The sequence below is a fragment of the Echinops telfairi genome, unplaced genomic scaffold (assembly GCF_000313985.2).
Source record: "Echinops telfairi isolate 266 unplaced genomic scaffold, ASM31398v2 ScPeMD7_7468;HRSCAF=8506_0, whole genome shotgun sequence".
In the NCBI taxonomy this organism is placed as follows: domain Eukaryota; kingdom Metazoa; phylum Chordata; class Mammalia; order Afrosoricida; family Tenrecidae; genus Echinops; species Echinops telfairi.
The window spans coordinates 38,800,493-38,819,896 of NW_022111369.1; the positions used below are offsets into that span (position 1 = coordinate 38,800,493).

At 39.8% G+C, this 19,404-nt stretch overlaps 1 protein-coding gene and 1 pseudogene across 1 annotated transcript in view; one reads left to right on the forward strand and one right to left on the reverse strand.

Annotated features, from left to right (window-relative positions):
* CFAP299 (cilia and flagella associated protein 299) overlaps window positions 1-19,404 on the reverse strand; it is a 683,777-nt gene that overhangs the window by 134,408 nt on the left and 529,965 nt on the right. The window lies entirely within an intron of this gene.
* LOC105978661 overlaps window positions 17,913-19,404 on the forward strand; it is a 6,086-nt pseudogene continuing 4,594 nt past the window's right edge.

The window sequence follows — 19,404 nt, forward strand, 5'->3', positions numbered from 1 at the left end:
CCCATAGCACTGTACTTGTAAGCTGTGTTCAACATCACAACAGTTTCTGCGGCATTTTTTCCAGAGTATGACACAAAATTTCACAGCTGCATGCTGTTTTAAGTTGGCCATCATAAAAAATGAGGTTCTAGTGAAACTGCTTTTATAAAATAACTCACTGTGACCAGAGAGAACTTTTTCAGGAAACACCACTAAGTGCACAAACTCAAAGTGAGTTGATTGATGCTCGCCTAGCAGGAAAAATGCATACTCTGAGGATCTTTTTTCTGTTTTTTTGGGTGGTGGTGGTGGTGGTGGTGTCTGTGTGCCTCCTTGCAATCTTACAAACACCTCAGATATAACTTATAATTCCCAGAATAATTTTGTGATTTTAAATTGTTACTTTGTTTTTAAAGCATATGAAAAACCATACATGGAGAGAAATTGCTGAACTGTTCATCTGAGCACCGTATTCATACAGTCAGAGTCTGTATTGAAACATCAGCATGGAAGCTTTTAGACTAATAATTTCACACAGATTCAGTGTATGGTCAGTTTTGAACATTAGCATTTTGTAGATCAAAGGTAGTTAGTTTCTCCCAGTTAAGTCATAGGCTATAAAACCTGTTACCACCAAGTCAATTCTGACTCAAAGAGATCCTACAGGACATAGTAGAACTGGGAAGCAGTTGGCAAGTTTCAACCATGAACATTAAAGTTAGCAGCCTAGTGCTTAAGCCACAGCACCACTATGGCTCCTTTGTTGTTTTTTCTGTTAGGTGCCATGATTCATTTCTTTTTTTACAAAACCATTTTACTGGGAGTTAATACAGGCATCATATCATTCCACAGTTCGATGTCATCAAGTGGCATTGTACAATTGCTACCACAGCTTCAAAACATTATTTTCCTTCCTGAACTCCATGACATCAGCTCGCTTTTATGTCCCTGCCCCCAACCCCGCACCCCCTTCTTGTTTAGATTCTAGTATACAATTACATATGTAGCAAACTATGACCTTGTGGGAAACTGAGGAATGGGAAGAGAGTGTATACAGATGAACTCTTTGTTCTTATATTTTAAGAAACCTCGTGGGCTAGGATTCTGGGTGGACGGAGGGCATCCCACTTGTGGGTTGGAGATGAGTCCCAGACACATTCTCATAGCCAAGAATGATTCCCACAATATTCTTCCATAATAGCTGTGTGCTATCTGGCCCATAGCTCTAACTATAGTAGCAGACATATGTGATGGCTCTCACTGCTCAGGGGACAGTCACTCGCTCCTCCTCTGCCTCCAGAACTGATGTTAGGTTACTTAGGTACCATTAGGGTTAGAGTAGAGCCCGTTTTGTTAAGTAGGTTCATACCTGTAATTAGAAGGCCTTGCTTGCCCAAATTGCATATAAGCTGATGTTGAGAATACAATCTCTCTCTCTCTACTCAGACCTTGTTCCTGAAGCTCTGGTTCAGGTGAGCACCCCAAAACTTTTGTCTGTCTCCTAATTTCTTCCCTTCAATTATACAACTGCCCCTTAGGACCCATCCAGATGTGAGGCTGGATCTCACACCACCTGAATTTAAATATCACCTTATGCACGGATTTAACTCATTGAACACTAATGATTGAAGACCAGACAAATTGCAAGATGACATAAAACACATCATCCATGAAAAAGCATAACAAGAAAGGGTAGAAAGAAAAGACCCCATGTCAGAAGAGACTGAAATTTCCTCTTGAGTGTAGAGTGGCCACAGGAAAGAGAAGAAATGATGGAGCAAAAGAACTGGACAGAATATGTCAAAGGACAGCTGGAGAACACAACATTCAGTATTAAATTGCACAAAGACTTGGGGTTAGAAAACCAAGAGGAAAAAATATGCTCTGTAGTTCTCAAGGTAGAAAGTTTAGAGGAAACAATTCAAGCCTTAAGTTACAATATCAATTATTCTATAGGCTGTATATTGAATGCTTACTGTAAGCATAAAAAAGGATGAAAGGAAAATACATTCACTGTTCAAAAAATAATGGCTGAAATGCATCCATTTCAGGAGGTGGTACAGGTCAAGAACAGGTGGTGTTTAAGGGAGACATTCCAACTGCATTGGAAGCATTAGTGAAAAAACAGATTCCAGCAATTGACAGAATACCAACTGCAATGTTTCAAAGACCTGATGTAGCATGGAAATCTTTCACCACTTTATGACACAAAACATTTAAAAAACAGATAGTGGGCCAACTAACTGTAAAATAAAAACAAAACAAACTTGCTGCCATTGAGTCAATGCTGACTCATAGTGACCTCCAGCAGGTTTCTGAGACTGTAACTGTTTAAGTGAGGAGAAAGGCCAGTCCTTCTTCCACAGAGCTACTGGTGGTATGGAACTGATGACTCTGTGGATCATAGCCCAACTCATAACTACTACACCACCAGGGTTTAATCAACTGAATATAAGAGTTTTCATTTTGTGCTCATTCCAAAGAAAGATTGAATGTGGAAATTATTGAACAATATCATTAATATCACATATAAGTAAAATATTGTATAGCAATTGCTAAAGATAATACCATCATTTCAGTCGTACATCAACAGGGAACATCCAGAAATTTGAACTGGGTTTAGAAGAGAACGTGGAAGAAAGGCTATCACTGCAAGTTTCAGATGACTGCTGGCTGAAAGTAGAGGGTATCAACACGGTTTACTTATTTTACTTTATATTCAAAGGCATTCAGCTGGGTGGATCATAACAATCTGTAGTTGTGGGGGGGAAATTTAACCCCAAATGTTATTTATTTAGTATATTTATCGCAAGGGTGCAAATGGATACTTAATTAAACAAAGAAAAAACAAAAATGACACCACAGCTGAATATAGAGAGTTCTACACAGAAATCAAGGGGAGGAAGGGCAGACCTCTACAGAAGAGCAGACAACACAAGGACAGGGTGGGTCAGGACTCTTGGCTGGAGAACTGCTTTGAGTACATTTCCAGGTATTTGAGTACATTTCCAGGTATTTTAAAATGCTCCGAGCACATTTCCAGCAGGTATTTTTAAAGGCGGTGGGGTTTTTCCAGAGTTCGGCAGCATGTGTGTTCTAAGGGCTGACTATGTTGTGGGGCTCTCCCAGCAGGCTCTGGATGGAGAGGAGAATGGTCCTGACATCACACTCCGGGCCACTTGTCCTGGAGGATGTCCAGGCCGATGTTACCCTGAGTGTCCACGATGGGGTGGTAGCAGTGGGTGAGGAACTTGACTGTGGACACATTGAAAGGGTTACCACTGGGGAACTCCAGGGAGAGCTGACACCTTGGGTCGCCGTAGATGGAGCCAGTTGCTCCATGGATGGTCCCTACCCATTTGAAAAGGTTGTCTGATGGCGGGAAGGCAGAGATTCTTTGTCGCCAGACATCATGAGGGTCATCAGCTCCTGTTGTTGCCTCTTGCTCATGTAATCCCCGGGCAACACCCCCCGCTGGGCACAGCCCCTTTTTGGACAGTTAGGATGCTGGCCGTGGTTGTGCGTAGTTTTGAGAGGCCATTTGCTTGGCACTGGCAGAGACAGGAATTCGTAAGACTAGACAGCAACTGCCTAAAGTTTCTTAATCCGGCTCTTCTACCCAAGTGTCTGTTCACTCCCATCAAATTATTGGGTAGGGCACGTCAGAGAGGGAACTGGTCAGTTTTCATTACCACCTCCCTGGCTGTAAGCAGGCTGCGGAGTGACCCCGAGAACCTTGGAATAGGTTCAAGATCTCTGAGTAGCCGAGGCCTCCAGAATCAGATGCACCAGAGAGGATGGAATGGGGACTCAGGGCAGCGCCTTGGCTATGGGGTACCTTTTCCTCATCTGGCTTGAGACTGTTTAACTCTTCCGGGATCAAGTAGGCAAGAGCCAAGGGATCATGTGACTGAGAGACTGAGGACCAGAGGGAGACCTGGCTGCTGGATGAGGAAGCCATTGACTGTATCCTTACTGTTTGCTGATCCTGACTTCTCTAATAACCCCTGAGCACTGCCTGTGAGCTCTGTGTGGCCAGTGTAATGAATTAGCAAGCTCACCATGTTTCTGTGAGCGGTGTGGGAGGAATGGTTGGTGTCAGAATAGCTAACCAAGGATGAAGCATTCAGGCACCTCTGACTCTTGCCTCCTGGCAACAGGGAAGCCAGAATTCACTGCCATCAAGTCGATGCCAACTCAGCACAAGCCTATAGGACAGGGTAGAACTGCACCTGTGCGTTTCTGAGTTAAGGGAGTAGAAAGTTGAGGGGCAGCTGGTGGTTTTGAACTGCTGACCTGGCGGATCACAGTCCAATGTGTAACCACTATGCCACCAGGGTTCATTAGATATGTCCACCTCCATACCATTTATTGCACTAAGATGGAAAAGAATGGAATTTCTAGAACACTGAACCTTGCTCACATGGAACTTATGCGTGGTTTAAAATCAGGAAAGTTGTGTGTCCGAATCTATTTTTCATAGTACTTATTCAATCCGTGTGCTAAATAAATGAGCCCAGAAGATTGACAGTATGAAGAAGAAAGAGGCATCAGGATTGGAGGAAGAAGGCTCATTGACAATCTAGGAGAGGCAAGTGACGCCACCCTTCCTGCTGCTCTTACTGGGCTCATAAGGACATACGCCGCATTGTCAATAGCACCCAAGTCATCACACCTGGACCACTGGACAGCATCGATTTTAAGTGTCAAAAATAAATAAGTGTCAATTTTAAGTGTCAAATAAATAAATCACGGTTAGGACTAAGATGTGCCTGACCTAAAATCTATGGCCAGAGGTAGATTCTAATAGCAATCCTATAGGACAGAAGAGAACTGCCCCTTTTGGTTTCTGATAATTTCAAATCTTTATGGGAGCATACACCCTCATCTTTCTCCTGTGGAGTTATTTGTGGGTTTGAACTGCTGAATCAGTATGGTACCAGAGCTCTTTGGACTTGACCTAGGCCATGGTATTTATAATGGCCTCCCGTGCAAGTGAAATATGGATCAGGAATATGAAAGTGCAGAAAAATTGGTCCATTTCATTATGCTGTAGGCAAAGAATACTGAAAGTACCATAGGTAAACAGAAGAATAAACAAATCCGTCTTGTAGAAAGCATAGCTAGAATACTCCTTGAAAGAGAGGATGGAGAGACTACATCTCATTGTACTTTAGATATGGTATCTGGAGGGACCACCATTGAAAATGCACACCATAATGGTAAAGTAGAGGGGAGGGAAAGAGAGGAAGAACTTCTTGGAGATGGATTTACACAGTGGCTGCAACAATGAGCTGAAGCAGGCCAGCAAGTGTGGGGATACTGTGTAACTGGACACTGTTTCCTTCTGATGTGCACGTGGCCTTGGGGAGTACGAACTCACTTCAGGCCCCCTAGCAACAACAATGTCCAGATATCAATAACTTTGTAATTTAATTTCCTCATCTGTAAAAGGCAGGTGGTTAGATTGATTCGACATTTGAATGTTCTAAAAATCTACATGAGAGCCAATGTTTGTGACTATTATAATTTGGAGTTTATGGAAAATTCTGGAATAAATTGTAGGTTTAGCTGGTCTTAACTAAAAATAAAATGACATTAATGTTCTCTTTCCTTTGCTCCGTAGTCTAGAAGTATCTTTAATGATATCAAAATCCTTTTCTATCATGCTAGAAAAAGATTCAAAATAAACCCTGAGACAATGTATCAGATAAAAAAGAGTTACCTGCAATCCTAAACTCTCCAACATTTGAAGCATGCAGGATGTGGTTTAAATGCAATGTGCAAATACGAAATTGCGATCTCAAGATTAAAACTGTACAATAAATGTTGTTTATCTTGATACTTATCTACTTATATTACTTTCAGCTTTAACCATGATAATTAACCCCAAGTCAACCATCAACATGTACCATTAAGAAAAAAACACCAACCTGTCTTCTTTTGTTATGAGGAAATGGGATGGTGGTCACATGTGACCGTCTAATGATTGTACAAAGGAGAAGACGAACCCAACTCCACACCAGCCCAAGGCCAACTGCCACAAAGCAGACACACACTGTGCCCTCCATGCCCCCTTACACGGTTCTAACCTCACTCACCCCTCCCAAGGCACTCCACATTTTTGCTGGGTTTGATAATTCACTGCCGTGGCCACGAAGAATTCACAGACACTGTCGATGATTATGAGGTTTTATTTGGGAAGCTAGTATACAGTTCTTTTACATAGCACCTCTTCTCTGTCATGCAGGCAGGAATGCCTCTCTCACCTTTGACCTCTCAACCACAAAGTCCGTTGACCTTTGCCTCTGTGGGCCAGGAAGCTGCTCCTCTGCTCTGTCTCCTGATCTAGGTCTGTGACCTCTGGTGTTTCTGCTTCCTCCCCAACCTTGGCAGGGATCTCACACCCATTCCTCTGCTGGCTCTTCTATTTTGATGGTTTGAGGAGTTTGCTTCCTGCTTCTGAGATGGGTCATACTTATATATTCAATGGAATGGCAAAATTGACCCATCCCCTCTACTAGTGTTTCATACATCCTATTGGCATGGTTCTACCTACCCAATCATTTAGAATTTCCCTTAGTTCACACCATGTTTCTGTGTCCCTTAATTGTAATACAAATTCACCAGCACATGAGACAGTATTTCACCTTATGAATATGCATTAAGGAAAACAAAATACATTAAGCATTTTCCAGGTCCATGTCTGCTGTCCTAGTAGATAACTTATCTTTGATCAGTAAATGATCATTGAGTATGATGTTAATGCTGATGAGTCTTATCTTCAACAATTAATACACATTTTCTTTTCTTTTAGTCATTGCAATCCCTTAATGCACTTCACTTATCCTACTTCTTCTTTGCGTTCTGGTTTCTATTCCTCCGCCTTTCACAACTCTTCTAAATGTTATCCTTCTGCAAATGCTATCCTTTTGCAGACTTCACTAATATCAGTGTTCCCTTTGTAGACCTCTCGAACATTCACCTGAAATTTGTGCCAAATTTTAAATTATAATCAGTTCAACACGGTAGGAAAGAAGCAACGTTCACTACCATTTCACTTTATGGAACATTTGTGGCATGGGCACGTAGGGTGGCCAAAAGACAAACAGTGAAACTAGGCGACGGAATAAAGAGGATTAGAATAAGGACAAAGGCATTTCTTCTCTTTGCCAAAGCTTTTACTATTTTCATCACAAGGAATTACTGGGTGTTAACATCAGGGTCATGTTGCTGTTATTTGTGGGTTGTTATATAACATTGGTCAGGAAACTCAATTGTACATGGTATAGGGAAGTTAAGTTTTCCTTCCTTTCGTATGTTTGTGTACCTAAACCTAAATTAAACAACACCTCTGGCATTCTGGTATAATTGAATATGGTCTTCTCAATTGGAAGTCAGCATGAAAGAAGAACATCACTAAGGAGATGGATTGACATTGTGGTTGCAATAACAGGCTCAAGCAATAATGGCGAGGGTTCAGAACAGGGCAAAGTCCTGGGAACATAGGGTTGTTATGAGTGAAAACTGACTAAAAGGCACGTAGGAACAACAGCGAGATACGGTGAATGAACTTCAAGTACGTATCGATTTAGGAGAAAAGCAATGACAAAGACAAAACAATTAACAGGGCAGTCTACTTCTTCACGTGCACTTACTGTTAACAACCAAGAACTATTTCTTGTTAGAAAGGCCTGAAGGCACTTTGCCATTCTACTACATTGGACAAACCTGTGAACTTATCACTGCCTGTACCATCTACTATGCCACTAATTTACGATGTCCTCTGATGCCTTCTGTTTCTGGCTTTAAAAAAAAAATCATTGTATTGGGTGCTCATACAACTCTTGTCACAATCCATACATACATCAATTGTGTAAAGCACATTTGTACATTCATTACCCTCATCATTCTCAAAACATTTGCTCTCCACATAAGCCCCTGACATCAGCTCCTCATTTTTCCTCCTTCCTCCTTGCTCCCCCCTCTCATGAACCCCTAATAATTTATAAATTATTATTTTGTCATATCTTACACTGTCCAATGTCTCCCTTCACCCACTTTTCTGTTGTCCATCTCCCAGGGAGGAGGTTATATGTACATTCTTATAATCGGTTCCCCCTCTCTACCCAACCCTCCCTCCACCCTCCCGTTATTGCCACTTTCACCACTGGTCCTGAAGGGATCATCCGTCCTGGATTCCCTGTGTTTCCAGTTCCTATCTGTACCAGGGTACATCCTCTGGTCTAGCCAGATGTGTAAGGTAGAATTTGGACCATGAGAGTGGGTGGGGAGGAAGCATTTAGGAACTAGAGGAAAGTTGTATGTTTCATCCATGCTACACTGCACCCTGACTGACTCGTCTCCTCCCCAAGACCCTTCTGTAAAGGGACGTCCAGTTGCCGACAGGTGGGCTTTCGGTCCCCACCCCACCCTCCTCCTCATTCACAATGATATGATTTTTTGTTCTTTGATGCTTGATACCTGATCCCTTCGACACCTCGTGGTCACACAGGCTGGTGTGCTTCTTCCATCTGAGTTTTGTTGCTTCTGTGCTAGATGGCCGCTTGTATACCTTTAAGCCTTTAAGACCCCAGATGCTATATCTTGATATCTATATATATCAAGATGCTATATATTTTGATAGCCTGGCACCATCCGTTTTCTTCACCACATTTTCTTGTACACCCATTTGTCTTCATTGATTATATCCCGTTTCTGGCTTTATTTAGGCCAAAATTAATTCCAGGATTTAACTGAGCTAAATGCAGTTGTCATTTTAGGATTAATGTCAATGCTAAAGAAATCAAATTTAATTCACATTTTTACAGAAAGCTTATTACTTTGCCAATATAGAAATGCTCTAATTGGCAAGATTTCATATGGAGTAGGTTCTACTGGCTGAAAAAATTTCCTTGCATTTGAGGTTCTTTAAAAAATAACTCCTGTTAGCTCAGAAGCAACAAAGCCCACAGAGAAGAAGCACACAAGCCTGAGTGGACATGAGGTGTTGAAGGGAGAGATATAGAGTCTGGGATCTTAAAGGCTTGAAAGTAAACAAGCAGCCATCTAGCCCAGAAGCAACAAAGCCCACATGGAAGCAGGACACCAACATGTGTGATCATGAAGGGCCGAGGGGACCAGGTTTCAAGCACCAAAGATGGGGGGAAAAATCATATCATCGTGAATGAGGGGAACGCGTGATGGGGACCCAATGCCTATCTGTAGACAACTGGACATACCTTGCAGAGGGATTGTGGGGAGGAGATGAGTCACTCAGGGTTCAGTGTAGCAATAATGAAACTCACAACCTTCCTCTAGTTCTTAAACGCTTCCTCATCCCAACTACCATGATCCCAATTCTACCTTGAAAACCTGGTTAGACCAGAGGATGCACAGCGGTACAGCGGGGAACTGGAAACACAGGGAATCCAGGACAGATGAACCCCTCAGGACCAGCGGTGAGAGTGGCCATACAGGGAGGGAAGGGGGGGTAAAAAGGGGGAACCGATTACAAGGATCTACATATAACCTCCTCCCTGGGGATGGGCAACAGAAAAGTGGGAGAAGGGAAACGCCAGGCAGTCTAAGATAATATAAAATAATAATTTATAAATTATTAGGGGTTCATGAGGGAGGTGGGAATGGGGAGGAAGTGGAAGGGGAAAAAGGAAAATGAGGAACTGATTCCAGGAACGCAAGCGGAAAGCGAATTTTGACAATGATGAGGGTAATGAATGTATAAGTGTGCTTTACACAATTGATGTATATATTGATGTATATTGATGTATATATATAAGAGTTGTATGAGCCCCAATAAAATGATTTTAAAAATTTAAATAAATTTATGTAAACATGTAAAAAAAGAGTAATTAAATAAACACAGGTGTTTTTAAATTTAAAAAAAATCTCCTGTAATCAACAAGGCTTACCTATTTGGGTATAAATAAAATAAATACATAAAAAGAGAAAATGTATAGCATATATTAAATATTTACATGTTTTAATTAATTAATTTAAACGCAACAGTTACATATTTACATACAATTGTGAGGATAGCACAGGACCAGGTGGTATTTCGTCCTGTTGTACATAGGGTCTACATTTCATCCTGTTGTACATGAGTCAAAACCGGCTCACAGAGTGATGTTATCGGCACCTAACAACAGCATATTAAATATGGGTTCCTTATAGAGGAATGGAGTGGGTCCCACAGTACCTGCTTATTGAAAGGTCAGCAACGACCAGCATCGGCAACAACCAGCCTCACCGAGGAAGAAAGATGAGGCTCTCTCTGCTCATCTAAAGAATTATGGAAACTGACTTGATCAGTTCTACTCTGTCCTGTAGGGTCACTATGAGTTAGAATAGACTCAGTGGTAGTGATTTGGCTTATTAAGTTGATTAGAGGTGGTAGCAACATTCTCTCATTTATTTGTTGACTCTTTGCTTAATTCATTGAGTGGCACATGGTAGGTTCAGTCTGATATTTCTCTCCCATATCACAGAACTGCTAATAATGCTATACAGTAATAATAAAGTAGGCAACTAGAAAGAAGAATAGTGTCAGGGGCATCTTGTGGGGTTTCTTAGTTCTGAAATAAGCAAGTGTTGATTGCAATTTTCCATCTCAATATATTTTCTGCTTTCCTTCACTACAATATTCCAAAATTAAAACTATTGTGCTACATAAAATAGACTTATGTGCTTACGAAGTTTACTTTTTATTTTCTGAAAACGTTACACATACTTTTGATTACTTTGCTCAACAAATACTATAAAAGCTAGTTGAGTAAAATAAAATATGCTTTAAATGTGTGGTTAACAAAGTATAATATTTTAAAAATAATTTTATTGGGGGCTTGTACAACTCTTATCACAATCCATACATCAATTGAGGCATGTTTGTACATAAGTTGCCCTCATTCTTTTCTAGACATTTACTTTCTATTGAGTCCTTGGTATCAGCTATCTCCCTTAACCCCAACCCTCGGTACCCACTGAGAGATTGTACATTGTTATTGTTTTCATCTCTCACACAGACCACTGTTTCCTTTCCCCCATGTTTTCTGTTGTTTTTCCCCCTGTAGAGGGGTGTATGGTTATGTATCTATCTTTGCAATCGGCTCCCCCTTTCTCTTCCTCTCCCTCTCTTCCCCCCAGAAAGAAAGTATAATTTTAATAAACCCCTAAAGTTAAATCTAAACACTTTCTTGAGTTATAAGTATTTCGTATTTGTTACTCAGTTGCCATGAGTTGATTCCTATTCATATCTACCCTGTACCCAACAGGAAGCAGCACCGGCCATCCTCACACCATGGTTATGTTTGAGCCCAATTCACATTCAGACTCCCTGTACTTGGATTTAGAAGACTTAAGAAAGAAAAAGGAAATATTTATTTTTTGGATAAATTTATTAAATCAGCATATTAGTTTCTTAGAGCTGTAGTAAAAAAAAAAAAAAACCACAATGTGTGTCTCTTTAAACAAAAATGTCAGGGTCTGGACATTAGAATTCCAAATCAATATATAACCAGGACAATAATCCTTCCAAAATCTGGGGAAGGCTCTTTTTTTTTTTTTTCTCCTTTTCTCCCTCTTTCAGCATCTGACAGGCCCTGGTGTTCCTTGGCTTATCAGTGGTGTTGAAACAAACATCTTCACATGGTTTCCCTCTGTTTGCCTGTCTCTTTTGGTGCCTTTTCCTCTTTTAGAAGGATCTCTCTTAAGGTGGATTAGGAAACACTTAATTTTGATTGACCTCCATGTCAATGTAATGTATATGTTCAAATATATCATATCCAAACAAGGTCACGTTCACAAAGGTTAGAATTTTAACATATCTTTCTGGAGGATGAGGCACACCATTTAACCTAGATATCTGAATACCTCCAAAAGGTAGAAAATATGGCAAATTTATTAAAATGTTTGAGAAAGATTGCTTCTTGCTCTAATATAAATGTTAAGTGGGGTTATTACACTGAATTCTCCTTGTTTTAATAGTCATTTACCTAACCAATTATTTTCATAACATATTTCTGTAATAGGAAAAAATTCTCTAAATCATCATGGGTAAGTTTAATAACAAATGCCAATACTGTAGAAATGATTTAATAGTGACTTAATATCGACTTAAATATTCCAGATTAAAATAAATTATATTTTTTATATTAAAACTAAAAAAGGGAGAAATTATAAGTCTGTGACTAGTTTTCACAGTCTCTATTACTATGTTTTTCTGAATAGAATTAACAGTACAGTTATATTAGTGAATGTATAATTTGATTATATGTGTCAGTGTGCTTTTAAAGCCACTTAAATCAGCTTAAATGTAGAATTTCAAATAATGGGCATATTTTCCAATACACTGCAACAGGAAGTAGTAAAAAAATGACTCTAATTAGAATTGAATTATTGTTATTATTATTGACTTAATTATTGTCTCTAAGCAATGGCCCCAAGCTGCCCATTAGAAACTACGATGTGGATGGTGACCCCAGGATTGTGCAGTGTAGCACATAGAGCTGCACAGGGCAGATCTCCCAGATTCATAGGAGGTCAGCTTCAGGAAGATTTAAAGTCTCTGAGCAATAGAACAACAACTACTTCTGAGCATCAGAAGAGGTTACATCCATTCATATTGTGTTCATTGTTCTGACATAGGAAAACAAATCTGACACATGTTTTCTACGGAAGCCTTATTTGGAAAAATTTCCTGTAAACTTTCCATGGCCTAAATTTATTATGAATGGGCATAGTATAGCTCTGACATGCAAATTGTTTGGAACAGTTTGCAAGAAGCAGTTCCTGTTGACTCAGGAGTCATCATCTCTATTTCACACACCAGTGATTGGTTTGGGAATGGTGAGAAATGAAGTCTTATTGAAAAATGAAACAAAGAAACAGTTAACTGGGTTAAACAAAATTATTCAATTGTAAAGTGGTATGTCCTCAATGGACAGTGTCAGCATTTCACATTTTGTAGATGATTAGCATAGCTTTAATTACAGAACTATTTCTATATTATAAATGCAGATAAACAAATACCATATATAAATAGTTGTCAAAAATATTTTGTACATAATCATCTCTTAAACCAGTTAAAATCTAGTTTCTGGACCCGTCGCAGAGATTCTTATTTAGAACAGCAGAAAGAGAAGCAAATGTTCATTTTAGTTAGCCCTCTCAGAGTCCTGCCGTCCCATTTTTTGAGAAACACTAATAGCTTATAAACTATTATGACCCACAACCTGGAATCTTTTCGGGAGCTTAAGAAACAGACAGTTACCTCTCTAAAGTCTGTTGAATGAGATCTGATAAGTCAAAACTTTAAGACATGCATAGACTTTAAAAAAATTCTTATGAAAAGAAACCCTCATTACTATTGAGTTAATGCCAAATAATTGTCAGAGCAACCCAGTAGGACAGCGTAGAACTGCCCCCATCGAGTTTCCAAGGCTGTAAATCTTTCTAGAAGAAGACTACCTCACCTACATCCCATGGAGCCGCTTGGTGAATTACAATCACTGACGTTTCAGTTAGCAGCCAACTCTTCACTACTGTCCCAGCAGGACTTCTAAACGCTCTTACAAGTAATGTTCAGAAGGGAAGCAAAAAAATGCATTGTTAAAAATCATACAAACCTTTATTAAAACAAAGCATCAAAGTGTGAAGCTATTATTTATAAACATATCCTCTATCGATGTTCATATTCTTCCACAAGCTGTGTCTATGTCTCTTAAACCCTTCCTGGAAGAATCCTGAGTTCTTTGATTTATGCTATGCCTGAATGGCAATTTGGGGCATTTGCAAGGGATTCAAATGATCTTCCTTTTAACTATATTTGAGTTTTAAAACAAAAGGATCTCTGAAGGGGTAAGTTTGGGGTTGTAGGGTGAATGAGCTAAGCTTTCCTAATAAAATTCTCCTAAGACAGGCCTTCCTACCCTTAAAGAATGAGTGAGCATGACTTTGTCATGATATAAAGCAATCTCTCCACACAACCAGTTTCCTCACAGCTTCTTCATAGTAAGCTCCCATGTTCATCCTGGATCTTTGATAAACATATTATGATTACTCCTTTGGAATCCCCAAAGTAGCCATTGTGACCTCCGCTATGTTCTGACACATCTGCTTTGAATTTAACTGGTCCAGCAGATCTCCTCAGACCCATTGTTTTGATTTGACCATTTTTGAAGTCTCATAAATAATAGACTACTCAAAGTATATTATTAAGAAAACTTGCTTACAGCCATCTACTGATTGTTAAAACAATTTTAAACATATTTTATTTGTTATAAATCCATGTAGGTACTAACTGAAACCTAGTAGCAATATTTTTTTATTTATCCAAGTATTTGCACGTAGAGCTTGAGAAATACCATGTCAAATTAACATTTATTTGTTTCTTCTTATTGTTGATGTTGGTTCTAGGTTCTATCCAGCTGGTTGTGACCCCTAGTGACCCTCTGCACAACCAAACAAAATACTGCCTGGTCCTACACCCTCTCTACAATTGTTCCTATGTTTGAGCCCATTGTTGCAACCATTGTGTCACTCCATCTACCCGCAGGCCTTCCTCTTTTTCACTGCCCCTTTCCTTTATTGAGCAGGATGTCTTTCCCCAGGGCCTGGTCTCCCTGACAACATGTCCAAAGTATGTAAGACTGAATCTTTCCATCCTTGCCTCTAAGGTGAACTTTGGTTATACTTCTTCCAAGACAGACTTATTTGTCCTTTTGTCAGTCCATGGTACTTTCAATATTCTTGTCCAACACAAAATTCAAAGGTATCAAATTTTCTTCACTCTTCTTTATCCAATATCCAAGTTTTATATGCATATGAAGCAATGGAAAATGCCATAGCTTGGGTCAGGAACAGCTTAGTTTACAAAGTAACATCTTTGCTTTTCAATGCTCTACAGAGGTCTCATGCAGCAGATTTACCCAATGCCATTCTGTGTTTGATCTCTTGACTGCTGCCTCCCTGATGACTATGGACCCAAATGAGATGAAATCTCTGACACTGTTAATCATGTCTCCTTTGATCATGATGGTACCTCCCCTCCCCACCCCAATTGTGGGGATTTTGGTTTACTTTACATTGAGTTGTAATTAATACCAAAGGCTGCATCCTTGATCTTCATCAACAAGTATTTTAGCAAGAAAGATTGTGTCATTTGCATCTTGAATGTTGTGAATAAGCCTTCCTCTGATCCTGGTGTCCTATTCTTCTTCAAATAATCCAGCTTCTCTAACTATTTGCTCAGCAAACAGATTGAATAACTATGGTGAAAGGATGTAATCCTAATGCACACCTTATCTGATTTTAAATCATGCACAATTCTCTTGTTCTGTTAGCACAACTGCCTTTTGATCCATGTTCATGTGCCTTATGAGCACAGTGAAGTGTTCTGGAGTCCCTATTCTCCTCAAGGCTTTCTACTTATTATTAAGTGCTTTTAATCCATTGGCCTGTTTAAAATAGTTAGTCTATTTTAGCTTATGAGATTATGAAACTGATAAATGATATAGACTATCCATTAAAAATTTAAAGATATATATGTGTGTATATAATTGAACCCCACTCTTCACAATACTCTCATTATTATTAACTAAATGGCCATACCACCTACACAAATGGGAAAAGACTGTCTAGGTGGTGATTATGAGCATAGGTTTGGAAATTAACAACTCTGGATCATAAGTTCACTTACGCCACATCCTTTCCATGCAACACAGGACATAGGGCTCACTATATTTTAAATAGTACATACTTTATAGAGTAGTGACAGACCCAATGAAATGACATGTGTCAGCTGCTTCATGCACTCCTTGGACTAGGTTGAATCTTTTTTTTTCTAAATCTCAGTTCCTATTTATATATCTTCAGCTATAATTTAAATATAAAAATATTTCAGCTACTATTCCTTGCACTTTGCATAGGCATTAACTATTTTTGACTCTTCAATCTGTTAAGTCAAAAACTACCCCGGGTATCCATTTTGTTGTTATTGCTGTAGTCCAGCCACCATCATCCTTTACCTGGGCTAGTAAAGTGAGCTGGGTTCCTTATTCCCTTTAATTTCAATCAAAGTGATCGACTATGTCAAGCCCTTGCTCAACCTCTTTAATGGCTGACTTTAGTCCTTGGGCTAACGTCTGAATTTCTCCTGTGATTTATGATACTTCATGTTGGTCCCTTCCCAATATGAATTCTTAATTCCTTCAAGTTCTATCCCTGACCACGAGGAATCTGAGAACATATATTTAGAACCAGAGCAAGGGAGGAGGTACTAAGTAGGCCCAGGTGCAATTCTTTAAGGTAAACTTCCTCCCCACCCCCCAGCTTTGGATCTTTCTCACAGCCTTTCTACAGTTGGAGAAAGGTTACTTCTTAACCCACATCTGGTTTGCTCTTTCTTGTCCAAGATTGGTTTGGACTATTCCTAAAACGTCATGTAAGTGGTTTTAAAGACCATCAGAGAGATGTGCTTTGCTAATGAGAAACAACTGCGACAGAACCAAAATATTTCAATATGGAGTCTCTAAACCACAATTTTGAGGAGACTCTCGAGCCGTGGTCAGTTTCTCCTTGTTCTTGAGGAGGATGACCAATAACACATTTAAAAGGAAGACATGCAGAAGATAGGCTTTGAATCAAAGCCAACAATTAGGAGTTCCATGTTGAATTCCTGATGATCTTACAGGTGAGGTCACAGTCCCTACCTGGAGGTGGTCTGCTGGCAGTGCTGTGATGCTAACCCCACAGGGGCAGTTCCACCCTGTCCTGAAGGGGCGCTACGAGTCAGAATCAACTTGATGGCAGTGACTTTTGAATCTGGGTTACATATTTGGTTTCAATATTTTTCATTCTCATGATCCTTCATAGAATTTATCCTGTTCAAAAATATTATGATAAATGGGTTGGATCATAGGTCTTTGAGGTTGCACAGCAATAAAATTACCTTTTTTCCCTTTCTCTGTCATAAATATTAATAAAAAAACACGGAATGTTCTGAACTTTTAAAATCTGAACTGAGCCCTTGAAGATGGTGATTATTGTATTTGAATGTATTTAAAATAAGTTGCTTTCATAGCAGTCAGTATTATTACATACATTCCAATTGATCCATTACCAACTTAAATCTTACTTTCTGAATTATTTGGAAAAAAATATTTTACACTTGAATTCATGGAATAAAAAAATACTTTTGTTGTCAATTCCAAGAAACCCAGTTCTCAAAAGTTTTCAGATGTTAGTGAAGGCTTTTCAGGTTACCTGAATGCACCTGCTTGATCAGACCTTCAACAAAGTATTTTCATTGGCAGATATGTAATTTATGAATAAATAAGAAGTTGGATCCTGAGCAACTGGAATACTAAACTCAGTGCCTTACAGTCTTTGTGCAAAGGCTTGCATGTAGTTTCTACCAAACTTTTACAAAATTAGTTTCAGCAAGTCCAAGTGCTTAGGATACAAGGGGATGACTGCATACAGAGGTCTTTTCACACATTGCTTTCCACAGAGCCCGGTTCTTTTCTATGAGCTCTCTTGGCAGCCCTGCAGCCCTCAGGAGGGTCCTTGGAAAACTTCTGATGTGTCCATGTATGTGTGTGTGTGTATTGCTCTAGTGATTGGCTACCCATCCACCCTCAGTCCAAACCTACCCTTGGATGAACAATCCAGCACTGTGAGTGTACTGCAGGTGTCTTGATGTGTCAGCTGGTCTCTGTTTATTATTGGTGTGCTGTGTACAGGGAGGCCGAGCAGGCCATCAGTAACAACTTTCTGCAAATGGGTCAAGGAAATGAAAATAGAGCTTGTGCAGCAGGAACTTTTAGGGTCTGGGGTTTTGTTGGCAAACTCTGTCCCGGTTCCTCTTTAGGTGCTACTTCAAAATTGCTCCGTGTTTGACTTGGATAAGACTTCACATGGCACGGCCGTGTGAGATATGTGGAGCGGGGAGCGCCAGCTGGAAGCAGGTGTGCCGCTTTCGCATTTCCATTTCACCAGAAGAACACCTCCTCGACCAGGTCCGGAGGCATTTCTCGTCTTCAGAAGCTTGTTTGTATAATCTGGTTTCCAAATACGAGGAAGAGGAGGCACTTTTAAAGGAGTTAGGAACCATGCAAATGGTTTTGAACTGTTTTGTTTCTTAAACCTATTACTCATAGCTCAATGAAAAGAAGCAAACACCTTTTAACATTGGAAACATTTTTCTCCTTGACTTCCATTTCCAGTGATCCTGGAATATGATTTGAGCATCCTCAGTGAGACTGTCCTGTGATAGATGTTCAAATACAACCCACTCATACCTAGGTAGGCCACTGTCTTAATTAGTGGGTTCATTCAAGGAGAAGTGGATCAGGTTGAACCCGTTATGAAATTAAAAACAATCTTGGCTGAAAGAATTTCCTTCTATGGGCATTACATAGAACAATTGCTTTTCAATAAATCATGTCTGTGATTTTTTTTTCATTTTCTACACTAATAATATTCTGGATCCAATTCACAGCACTTAAAGGGATGTGGTAGGGTTAAATGTGGGTGTGTATTAGTATGGGAAACTTTTAACTGGTTCTAACTGCTTAAATAATGACTACTATTGTTCAAAATTCCATTGTTTGAAAGCATCTGTCATTTGAGTAGTTGCTATTAATTATATTGATAAACTCTGTAACCAGCCATATATATCTCCATTGATTTACTCAGTGAGCATTTATGGAAGCTCTAATGTGTGCCAGGCAATATTCCAGGCAAGGCAATGGGACACAAACAGAAGGCTTCTGCCCTTCCAACTTCTGCTCTGCTCACCCACTGCCAGCAACCATAGATCTTTTCAAAATCTGAGTTACATCACAGTCCTCCTCTGCTTAAAAGTGTTACCATTACCATTAAGGCCTGACATGATCTATGTTCTCGCTACTCCTCAGGACTCTCATGTTCTACTTTGTCCTCACTCACTCACTCTGATCCAGGGGCTGATCTTCTTGCTGTCCCTCAAACACATCAACTCTCTATTTTACAAATTGTAGTCATACGTTTCTTTTTCTTGTAAATCATTTTATATTGGGGCTCATACAATTCTTATCACAATCCATACATACATCAATTGTGTAAAGCACATCTGTACATTCACTGCCCTCATCATTCTCAAAACATTTGCTCTCCACCTAAGCCCCTGGAATCAGCTCCTCATTTTTCCCCCTCCCTCCCCACTCCCAGCTCCCTCATGAACCCTTGATAATTTATAAATTATTTTTTGTCATATCTTGCCATTTCCAATGTCTCCCTTCACCCGCTTTTTTGTTGTCCGCCCCCCAGGGAGGAGGTCGCATGTAGATCCTTGTAATCGGTTCCCTTTCCAACCTTCCCTCTCTCTACCTTCCCAGTATCTCCACTCACACCACTGGTCCTGAAGGG